The sequence below is a fragment of the Dendrobates tinctorius genome, unplaced genomic scaffold (genome assembly GCF_039654945.1).
Source record: "Dendrobates tinctorius isolate UK_male_01 unplaced genomic scaffold, ASM3965494v1 ptg000136l, whole genome shotgun sequence".
NCBI classification, from domain to species: Eukaryota; Metazoa; Chordata; class Amphibia; order Anura; family Dendrobatidae; genus Dendrobates; species Dendrobates tinctorius.
In genome coordinates this window covers 5,656,061-5,666,427 of record NW_027361804.1, presented here as the reverse complement: position 1 = coordinate 5,666,427, position 10,367 = coordinate 5,656,061, and the positions used below count along the sequence as shown (strand labels likewise).

At 54.5% G+C, this 10,367-nt stretch overlaps 1 long non-coding RNA gene across 3 annotated transcripts; it reads right to left on the bottom strand.

Moving 5' to 3' along the window:
* Nucleotides 1-3,882: 3,882 nt before the first annotated feature.
* LOC141048568 (uncharacterized) lies at nucleotides 3,883-9,611 on the bottom strand. 3 transcript variants are annotated; one of them, XR_012220088.1, is made up of 4 exons: nucleotides 9,086-9,611; nucleotides 6,429-6,602; nucleotides 5,732-5,849; nucleotides 3,883-3,975 (listed from the first exon to the last, which is right to left on the bottom strand). It is a non-coding gene; the product is annotated as an uncharacterized lncRNA (long non-coding RNA). The 3 variants fall into 3 exon arrangements; XR_012220089.1 differs by lacking the exon at nucleotides 9,086-9,611 and adding an exon at nucleotides 8,848-9,078; XR_012220090.1 differs by lacking the exon at nucleotides 9,086-9,611 and adding an exon at nucleotides 8,267-8,837.
* Between the last annotated feature and the right edge of the window lie 756 nt (nucleotides 9,612-10,367).

The following is a 10,367-nucleotide window of genomic DNA, read 5'->3' as shown; positions in this document are numbered from 1 at the left end:
TGTCCTCTCTTCTCGGTCTCCACTGTCGCAGCCTCCACAGTTCTTCAGGTTATTTAAAGGATGAAGGAAGTGATTATAAACTTCCCCGCCCTCACATTCCTGGGTCCAGCCGAGAGCAGGAGGGCAGAGGTGGCCGGGCAGCCGGGTCACCAGACGCCCCTGCATCAGCAACAGCCATCACAAAGGTCACTCTCTGACTATGCTGAAGTTGGTTTCTTATTCGGCAATTTCTTTTTTTTTCTGTTTTTCACAGATTTAAGCCACAAAAATAAGAAATGACAATAAAATGCAGCAAAGAGCCTGATGTGAATACTCCTAAGAGCAGCTACAGTCAGCCTCCTAGTGTCAGGCTCCTGGTGGCAGCCTCCTGGTGGCAGCCTCCTAGTGTCAGGCTCCTGGTGACAGCCTCCTAGTGTCAGGCTCCTGGTGGCAGCCTCCTAGTGTCAGGCTCCTGGTGACAGCCTCCTAGTGTCAGGCTCCTGGTGGCAGCCTTCTAGTGGCAGCCTCCTGGTGTCAGCCTCCTGGTGGCAGCCTCCTAGTGTCAGCCTCCTGGTGGCAGCCTCCTAGTGTCAGGCTCCTGGTGACAGCCTCCTAGTGTCAGGCTCCTGGTGACAGCCTCCTAGTGTCAGGCTCCTGGTGGCAGCCTTCTAGTGGCAGCCTCCTGGTGTCAGCCTCCTGGTGGCAGCCTCCTAGTGTCAGGTTCCTGGTGACAGCCTCCTAGTGTCAGGCTCCTGGTGGCAGCCTTCTAGTGGCAGCCTCCTGGTGTCAGCCTCCTGGTGGCAGCCTCCTAGTGTCAGCCTCCTGGTGGCAGCCTCCTAGTGTCAGGCTCCTGGTGACAGCCTCCTAGTGTCAGGCTCCTGGTGACAGCCTCCTAGTGTCAGGCTCCTGGTGGCAGCCTTCTAGTGGCAGCCTCCTGGTGTCAGCCTCCTGGTGGCAGCCTCCTAGTGTCAGCCTCCTGGTGTCAGCCTCCTGGTGTCAGCGTCCTGGTGGCAGCCTTCTAGTGGCAGCCTCCTGGTGTCAGCCTCCTGGTGGCAGCCTCCTAGTGTCAGGCTCCTGGTGGCAGCCTCCTAGTGTCAGGCTACTGGTGGCAGCCTCCTAGTGTCAGGCTACTGGTGGCATCCTCCTGGTGGCAGCCTCCTAGTGTCAGCCTCCTGGTGTCAGCCTCCTGGTGGCAACCTCCTAGTGTCAGCCTCCTGGTGGCAGCCTCCTGGTGGCAGCCTCCTAGTCGCAGCCTCCTGGTCGCAGCCTCCTGGTGGCAGCCTCCTGGTGGCAGCCTCTTGGTCGCAGCCTCCTAGTGTCAGCCTCCTAGTGTCAGCCTCCTGGTGGCAGCCTCCTGGTGGCAGCCTCCTAGTGTCAGCCTCCTGGTGGCAGCAGCATACCCCATGGTTTCCCGTGTCCTCCAATGAAGTGATAGAGAAATATAAAGTTGGCAGAAAAATGGGCATCAATGTGGGCTCTGAAGGGCGTCATTGAAAGGGTTAAATGACCGGGCCACTGATCTCACCCCACCATTACACACAGTGATGGCCGTATCATATTCAGGCTACTCCAGCCGGCCCAAATGGGTTCTGGGCATCAGAGGGGTCAAATTGTCAATTGTCCCAGTTGTGAATTAGTATCTGATGTATTCCAGGGGTTACATGAGTGACCTGAATGTGACGGCGGCCATCACTGCGTGTAATGGTGGGGTGAGATCAGTGGCCCAGTCATTTAACCCTTTCAGTATCGCCCTTCACTGCCCACTTTGATATTTTCTGTAGCGGCTCTTAGGAGTATTCACATCAGGCTCCTCCACGCATTTTATTATTGTAATTTTTTACTTTTGTCCTTTAACCTGTAAGAAACAGAAAAAGAAATTGTCGAATAAGAAACCAACATCAGCAACGTCACTGTCTGACCCTTCCTCCTACACAGACATGAGGCATCTTCTGTGAGAGCTGGGTGACGGCTCTGTGGTGACGGCTCTGTGGTGACGGCTCTGTGGTGACGGCTCTGTGGTGACGGCTCTGTGGTGACGGCTCTGTGGTGACGGCTCTGTGGTGACAGCTCTGAGGGGACCGCTCTGTGGTGACGGCTCTGAGGGGACCGCTCTGTGGTGACGGCTCTGAGGGGACCGCTCTGTGGTGACTGCTCTGTGGTGACGGCTCTGAGGGGACCGCTCTATGGTGACGGCTCTGTGGTGACGGCTCTGAGGGGACCGCTCTGAGGGGACCACTCTGTGGTGACAGCTCTGTGGTGACGGCTCTGTCGTGACGGCTCTGAGGGGACCGCTCTGTGGTGACGGCTCTGTAGTGACGGCTCTGAGGGGACCGCTCTGAGGGGACCGCTCTGTGGTGACGGCTCTGTCGTGACGGCTCTGTGGTGACCGCTCTGAGGGGACCGCTCTGTGGTGACGGCTCTGAGGGGACCGCTCTGTGGTGACGGCTCTGAGGTGACCGCTCTGTGGTGACGGCTCTGAGGTGACCGCTCTGTGGTGACCGCTCTTTGGTGACTGCTCTGTGGTGACGGCTCTGTGGTGACGGCTCTGTGGTGACGGCTCCGAGGGGACGGCTCTGAGGGGACCGCTCTGTGGTGACGGCTCTGAGGGGACCACTCTGTGGTGACGGCTCCGAGGGGACGGCTCCGAGGGGACGGCTCTGAGGGGACCGCTCTGTGGTGACGGCTCTGAGGGGACCGCTCTGTGGTGACGGCTCTGAGGGGACCGCTCTGTGGTGACGGCTCTGAGGGGACCGCTCTGTGGTGACGGCTCTGAGGGGACGGCTCTGAGGGGACCGCTCTGTGGTGACGGCTCTGTGGTGACGGCTCTGTGGTGACGGCTCTGTAGTGACGGCTCTGAGGGGACCGCTCTGTGGTGACGGCTCTGAGGGGACCGCTCTGTGGTGACGGCTCTGAGGGGACCGCTCTGTGGTGACGGCTCTGAGGGGACCGCTCTGTGGTGACGGCTCTGAGGGGACTGCTCTGTGGTGACGGCTCTGTGGTGACGGCTCTGAGGGGACGGCTCTGAGGGGACGGCTCTGTGGTGACGGCTCTGTGGTGACGGCTCTGAGGGGACCGCTCTGAGGGGACCGCTCTGTGGTGACCGCTCTGTGGTGACCGCTCTGAGGGGACCGCTCTGTGGTGACCGCTCTGAGGGGACCGCTCTGTGGTGACCGCTCTGAGGGGACCGCTCTGTGGTGACCGCTCTGAGGTGACCGCTCTGTGGTGACCGCTCTGTGGTGACCGCTCTGTGGTGACGGCTCTGAGGGGACCGCTCTGTGGTGACGGCTCTGAGGGGACCGCTCTGTGGTGACCGCTCTGTGGTGACGGCTCTGAGGTGACCGCTCTGTGGTGACAGCTCTTTGGTGACTGCTCTGTGGTGACGGCTCTGAGGGGACCGCTCTGTGGTGACGGCTCTGAGGTGACCGCTCTGTGGTGACCGCTCTGTGGTGACGGCTCTGTGGTGACGGCTCTGAGGAGACTGCTCTGTGGTGACGGCTCTGAGGGGACCGCTCTGTGGTGACGGCTCTGAGGGGACCGCTCTGTGGTGACCGCTCTGTGGTGACGGCTCTGAGGTGACCGCTCTGTGGTGACAGCTCTTTGGTGACTGCTCTGTGGTGACGGCTCTGAGGGGACCGCTCTGTGGTGACGGCTCTGAGGTGACCGCTCTGTGGTGACCGCTCTGTGGTGACGGCTCTGTGGTGACGGCTCTGAGGAGACCGCTCTGTGGTGACGGCTCTGAGGGGACCGCTCTGTGGTGACGGCTCTGAGGTGACCGCTCTGTGGTGACAGCTCTTTGGTGACTGCTCTGTGGTGACGGCTCTGAGGGGACCAAAACAGCGATTCTGACATTCCGTTTTCTTTTTTGCATTCAGGATAAATATTCGGATGTTTTATCACTTATACAAACCTGACAATAGTGACATCACCGCTGCGGAAATATGGCGGAGACGGCTGCAGGGTGGCGGTTGCATTATCGGGGAGACGAGAGTCCGACTCCTGAGCAAGAGGATTATTCAGATTAGATACAGCAGACAATATCATACAGGAGAGGATTAGATACACGGCTCAGCAGACAGTATCACACAGGAGAGGATTAGATACACGGCTCAGCAGTCAGTATCACACAGGAGAGGATTAGATACACGGCTCAGCAGTCAGTATCACACAGGAGAGGATTAGATACATGGCTCAGCAGTCAGTATCACACAGGAAGGGATTAGATACACGGCTCAGCAGACAGCATCACACAGGAGAGGATTAGATACACGGCTCAGCAGTCAGTATCACACAGGATAGGATTACATACACGGCTCAGCAGTCAGTATCACACAGGAGAGGATTAGATACATGGCTCAGCAGTCAGTATCACACAGGAGAGGATTAGATACACGGCTCAGCAGTCAGTATCACACAGGAGAGGATTAGATACATGGCTCAGCAGACAGTATCACACAGGAGAGGATTAGATACACGGCTCAGCAGTCAGTATCACACAGGAGAGGATTACATTCACGGCTCAGCAGTCAGTATCACACAGGAGAGGATTAGATACATGGCTCAGCAGACAGTATCACACAGGAGAGGATTAGATACACGGCTCAGCAGACAGTATCACACAGGAGAGGATTAGATACACGGCTCAGCAGAGAGTATCACAAAGGATAGGATTAGATACACGGCTCAGCAGACAGTATCACACAGGAGAGGATTAGCTACACAGCTCAGCAGACAGTATCACACAGGTGAGGATTAGATACACGGCTCAGCAGTCAGTATCACACAGGAGAGGATTAGATACACAGCTCAGCAGACAGTATCACACAGGTGAGGATTAGATACACGGCTCAGCAGTCAGTATCACACAGGAGAGGATTAGATACACGGCTCAGCAGACAGTATCACACAGGAGAGGATTAGATACACGGCTCAGCAAACAGTATCACACAGGAGATTAGATACACGGCTCAGCAGTCAGTATTACACAGGAGAGGATTAGATACACTGCTCAGCAGACAGTATCACACAGGAGAGGATAAGATACACGGCTCAGCAGACAGTATCACACAGGAGAGGATTAGATACACGACTCAGCAGTCAGTATCACACTGGATAGGATTAGATGCACGGCTCAGCAGACAGTATCACACAGGATAGGATTAGATACACGGCTCAGCAGTCAGTATCACACAGGATAGGATTAGATACACGGCTCAGCAGTCAGTATCACACAGGAGAGGATTAGATGCACGGCTCAGCAGACAGTATCACACAGGATAGGATTAGATACACGGCTCAGCAGTCAGTATCACACAGGATAGGATTAGATACACGGCTCAGCAGACAGTATCACACAGGAGAGGATTAGATACACGACTCAGCAGACAGTATCACACAGGATAGGATTAGATACACGGCTCAGCAGTCAGTATCACACAGGATAGGATTAGATACACGGCTCAGCAGTCAGTATCACACAGGATAGGATTAGATACACAGCTCAGCAGTCAGTATCACACAGGATAGGATTAGATACACGGCTCAGCAGACTGTATCACATATGATTAGGTTAGATACAGCATCAGTACACAATATCACAGCCACTAATAACCTTAGACACTACTGCTCAGCAGACATTATCTTGTATAAGGCTGTAACACTGTGCGCTGAGGCTTAGATACACCACATAGACATTGCAGGGTCCCCAGAGTCATTTTCTGTCCTCTGACGTTCCTCCGTGTAATCTTCTCCTTACACTGCACATTTCGGCACCTGCCTATGGTGACCTCTTCCCCTCGCTGTGTGTCGCCGCCCTGCTGTTCACAGGCACATCTGCACATCTGAAGATCCAGATGCTTTCACAAGAGGTGGCCCTGCAGAAAGAAGCTCAGCCTCAGGGACAGAACTGCAACCCCTAAATTCCATCACCCTCAACAGCCGTGGAGCCGCATTAACCCCGAGTTCCCCGGACTGCTCGCAGATTTCTAATGAGCAAGCATTAGTAGAAGCTTCCCACAGGGGGGCATCCAGCTTTCTCATTACAGGGAGGGTGGTACCCAGCTGTGCCCTTACAGGATGTGCACCCTGCTTTCCCACTGCAGGGGGGACACCCAGCTTTCCCATTACAGGGATGGATGGTACCTAAGTTTCCAATGACATAGTAGGCCCCCAGCTTTCCCATTACAGAATGGATACCCAGCTTTCTCATTACAGGGTGAAATGGAGGGGGGGCACCCAAAATTTCCCTTACAGGATGGAGACACCCAACTTTCCCAGGGTTCTGAATGGCAATCCCGATGTCATAATTAAACCAAAGTGTCATTCAGGAGCCTTGGAAAGCTGTGTGTTCACTAGCAAGGTTGTAACAGCGGCCATATTAGTTGGCACAAAGCTCTCCAAAGTGCAGATATATCTATAGCTTTATCCTTAACCCACTAATATCCGACAATTACTAGGGTTTTATATGATAGAAGGAAATCCTCCTCCATTTTCGCTCCTGCTCCGCAGCATGAAGAAAAGAATTTGGTGGGCGGCTGTTGATATATGCGTCTGCGCAGCGTGGAGCCGCGTCCTCACCCCGTCCTCCTGCAGGTTCGGGATCGGGCAGCTGTGACCCGATCTGTGTTCTATATAAAAAAAAAAATCTTCATAGAACATCTGATCTGTTAACATTAAACATAACAGAAGCCGCATGACCCGATGTGAACGCAGAAGAGAGCAGAGGTAGCAGAGCATGGCGGAGGCGGCAGGCCAGACACACATGGCACAAGGCCAAAGTCTCTACCAAAAAGCACATTCTGCTTCACTGGCATACAGCTGACTCACATACATTACCTTCCTACAGCCACCACCAGAGGGAGCTCACTACATACAGATTTATACTGTCACCACTAGAGGGAGCCCACTACATAAAGATTTAGACAGCCACCACTAGAAAGAGCTCACTACATACAGATTTATACAGTCACCTCTAGGGGGAGCTCACTACGTACAGATTTATACAGTCACCACTAGAGGGAGCTCACTACATAGATTTATACAGCCAACACTAGGGGCCGCTCACTACATACAGATTTATACAGCCACCACTAGAGGGAGCTCCCTACATACAGATTTATACAGCCACCACTAGAGGGAGCTCACTACATACAGATTTATACAGCCACCACTAGAAGGAGCTCACTACATACAGATTTATACAGCCACCACTAGAAGGAGCTCACTACATACAGATTTAAACAATCACAAATATAGAGAGATCACTAAATATTTATTTATACAGTCGTCACTAAAGGGAGCTCACTACATATAGATTTATAGTCACCACTAGAGGAAGCTCACTACGTATAGATTTATACAGTCACCACTAGAGGGAGCTCACTACATACTGATTTATACTGCCACCACTAGAGGGAGCTCACTACTTACAGATTTATACAGCAACCATTAGAGGGAGCTCACTACACACAGATTTATACAGCCACCACTAGAAGCTCACTACAGATTTATACAGCCGCCACGCCACTAGAAGGAGCTCACTACATACAGATTTATACAGTCACCACTAGAGGGAGCTCACTACATACAGATTTATACAGCCACCACTAGGAGCCTGTAGAGGAAGGTGTGCTGGTGTGTTTGCTCCAGGAGTCACCGGTTTTTTTTACACCAAGGAATTCCCCCTCTCTGACCCAGGAAAGAGATAGGTGTAGTGGATGAACTGTGGGGTCCCCGTCTCCCACCCCTCGGTCTAAGCCGGCGAGGGGTGGGAGCTCATTGCTACCGGCAAAGAGGGTCACCAGATCAGGCAAGGTCCGAAACATGGAGGAGTCCAGGAGGGCTGCAAAGCCCCTAAGGCTGAGGCAAGGGCCGCTGCGGTGTCTCCTCCCGGAGGTGAGCGGAGTACTCGCAGAGGTGCAGCGGTGGCGGTGCAGAAAGATTGGGGTACTAGGGCCGCACGGGAGCAGGTTACCAGCTATGGCTCCCGCATCCATGTGTACCTCTGCGAGTATGAGGAGGCTGGGAAGACCCTGAGGAAGCTCCAGGAGGAGATGAAGGAGGTGAGGCAGGCTGCAGACAGAGCCTCCCGCACAGAGAAGTCTGCCCTAACAGCTAGGATATCCAGCCTGGGTATCGGTATTGAGGGCATTGAAGCGGGCCTTTCCGGGAAAAACTAGCAAATGGGACCGATTCCACAACATGGCTGCTGCAAAGGAGCCAGAGGGGTCTCGTCGTCCAACCCAGGTGGAGGAGGTGGACCATGTGGAGATGGAGGAGGCACCGTACCCACCTGGGCGCTTGGTAAGTGATCTCAGTGGGATAGATCCAGTGCAGGTCCCACTTCCATCAGATAATAGTATTTCAGAGGATGATGGGGGTGATGCAGATGATAGCAGCAGTGATAACAGCAGTAGTGGGGGTTGCCTCGTCTTGCAGCAGATCTGTCAGCTAGAGTCCCCAGTAAATTATGCCCACCTGAAACTTGGGGATGAGGACTGCGGGGACGAGGCAACCAGGAGGGGGAAAAAGAAACAGAAAAAAAGGAAGAAAACATCGGAGGAGAGGTTGGTGTTTGTCCCCCTTCCTGGGACCCCCGCTACCCACCCCGGGACCTGTAGTGGGTCCGGTGCGAGGGAGCGGGGAGATTACAAGTCACGTGGCGCAGGTCGCCGTCTCTGCTGGCGGTAGCAGAGGGGGCGAGAGTGGGCATGCGGCTGCAGAGCCAGACAGTGTGCATAGTCTGGAGAGTGGCCCTGTGGCGGACGGAAGTAACACCTGTGGAGGTGTCCAGGTCCGATCCTCGGTGAAAACTGGGGATGGCCTGGCGTCTGCTGCACCCGCTGACGCTCGGGAGGTGGAGACTGTGGGTACCTTGCCGTTGGTCGCCGCTCCCCTCAGTGTTGGTGGTGCGCTGTCAGCCGGGGCCGCATCATCGGCGGCGTGTGCTGTGGTGTCGGGGCCCCCCACAAGTAGATCTGATGCTGGGTCAAAGTCAGGGACCCCGGCACCGGTTATCATCTCGGGTGCAGCTGTAATGGCTGCGGCAACACCGGCCCGGACTGCATCCTCGACGGAGACGCACCACTGGGGTCCTCTGCATGTGTGTCACCTGTATCTGCGGGGGACCCGGTGGTGAAGTGCACACAGGAGCGTGGAGATGGTCTGCAGGAGAGGCTGGAGCAACAGTCTGCAGCTGCCAGCACATGCTCTGCTGAAAAGCAGGGTGTGGTAATTAAACCCTGCAGTATCACTCTTAAAGGGGCAGCTGCACTGCAAATAGCAACTGCCCCAGCAGAAAGCAGTGTAAAAAACACAAATATAAATGTAAATAAGAATGGAAGTGGTGTGAATAGTGTCTGTGACAATGGTGAAGGGGCGGTTTCTGCTGGAGGTATGGCTGGTGTGAATAGTGTCTGTGACAATGGTGAAGGGGCGGTTTCTGCTGGAGGTATGGTTGGTGTGAATAGTGTCTGTGACAATGGTGAAGGGGCGGTTTCTGCTGGAGGTATGGTTGGTGTGAATTCTGCTAGTGAAAATGGTGAGGTGAGGGTCAGTGAGGTGGAGATGGTTGACTGTGAGGTTGAGAGTTCAGGGAATTTAGGGGCTGGTCCTTCGCCCCCCTCACCTGCAGGCACCATTAGTTATGCGGCTGCTGCAAGTGGGATTCTACGGGGGTCTTCCTCATCTCCAGACCCAGGGAATGATGCTTTTCGCCGCCTTTTCCTGGAGGCCCTCAAAAAAGGGGAGCGGACGATCAGTGTAGAGGGAAGAGAGGTGGAGTTGTCCTACTGGCTAGATAAGTTTGGTCTAGCTGCCTTCCAAGAGAAAAGGGGAAGGGTGACCATGTGGTCCCTCCCGACAGCCAGGCAGGGGGTCTCCAGGAGAAATGTAGTTCGTCTTCCCTGCACGGGCGATGAGGCATGTCCATCCAGGACAAATGTAGTGAAGCTCCTCATGAAGATGGACTTCAGGGCTATTGACATCTTTGCTCTGATACCTCCTTTTGGGACCTCCACCTTTGATATCAGCTTTGGTCGGCCGGAGGGCTTGGAGCTCTTTTGGTCGAATTATGAGCTGATAAAGGAGGAGCCCGGCTGACGAGGGTTTGCCATGGAGGCAATTTCTCGCCAAAGTGGGCCGAAGAAAGTGACCGTTTTAACATGTAATGAGTCTCTTTCTGGCATCGACATAATGACCTGGTTGAGCCGGTACGGCGAGGTTGTGGAGGTCCCTAAGAAGAACCGGGACGATTTTGGCATCTGGGTCAGGAGGCTGGACCTTCATGGCAAAGTTGAAGCGTTCAGGGGGCACTGTCACCCACATCCCTTCCAAAGCTTTCCTGGCAAGGGATTGGATTTTGGTCTTCTATCAGGGGCAGCCGAAGGTCTGAC